Source organism: Echinops telfairi, unplaced genomic scaffold (genome assembly GCF_000313985.2).
Source record: "Echinops telfairi isolate 266 unplaced genomic scaffold, ASM31398v2 ScPeMD7_5592;HRSCAF=6446, whole genome shotgun sequence".
Lineage (NCBI taxonomy): Eukaryota > Metazoa > Chordata > Mammalia > Afrosoricida > Tenrecidae > Echinops > Echinops telfairi.
Window position 1 is genome coordinate 3,540,560 of NW_022109491.1, and position 1,001 is coordinate 3,541,560.

The following is a 1,001-nucleotide window of genomic DNA, read 5'->3' on the forward strand; positions in this document are numbered from 1 at the left end:
CTTAGAGACCTTGTTTCTACTGGAAATCCCCATGGGGTCCAGTTCCTTGGCTGTGTTGTGAGTGACCTGATCTCTGAGTGAGCTTGCTGGCACACCTGACACACGCACGCTGTACTTACCTGTCAGCCCAGTTCTACTTTTACATCCCCACCTCGGGATTTCCCATCCTTTTACACAGAATCTGACACACGGTTATGCATTGTGCTGTTATCTGCAAGGTCCACAGTTCGAAACCACCAGCACTCCTCGGGAGAAAGATAAGGCTTTCTACTCCCGGGGATAGTTACAGTCTCGGAAACTCACAGGGGAAGTTTCCCCTGTCCCGTAGAGGCTCTATGACAATGGTTCTCAACCTGTAGGCCAAGACCCCTTCAATAGGGGTCAAATGACCATTCACGAGGGTCCCCTAAGACCATCAGAAAACAAATTTCCAATGGTCTTAGGAACCAAGACACTGCTCTCTATCCATCTCCAGGCAGATATGCCTACATACAGGTACCTGGCGTGAAGACTGTTACCCATGCTACACCACACTTCAAGACAAAATTTCATTTATTTGTCATTAGAAAGAAATATTTCACAATACATAATCACATATTGTTTTCTGATTAATCACTATGCTTTAATTATGTTCAATTTGTAACCATGAAAATACAACCTGCATATCAGATATTTACATGACGATTCATAAGAGTAGCAAAATGACAGTGATGAAGTAGCAGTGGAAATCATGTATGGTTGGGGGTCTCTACAACCTGAGGACCTGTATGAAAGGGTCGCGGCATGAGGAAGGTTGAGAACCGCTGCTCTCTGAGTGGGTATCAACTAGACAGCAGGGAGCTGAGACGGCGCCCCCATGAGACGTTCCGCCCCGTAGAGAGGTACACTCTTGGAAATCCACAGGGCGGTCCTGCCCTGCCCTTTAAGGCTGCGATAAGTTGGAATGGGCTCGATGGCAGTGAGTTTGGTTTGCTTTGGGGTTTTTTAGGAGTCTCGGTGGT

The 1,001-nt window shown here is 47.0% G+C and overlaps 1 protein-coding gene across 9 annotated transcripts in view; it reads left to right on the forward strand.

The window, feature by feature from the left end:
- Window positions 1-1,001, forward strand: part of BCAS1 (brain enriched myelin associated protein 1) — a 67,087-nt gene that overhangs the window by 54,615 nt on the left and 11,471 nt on the right. The window lies entirely within an intron of this gene.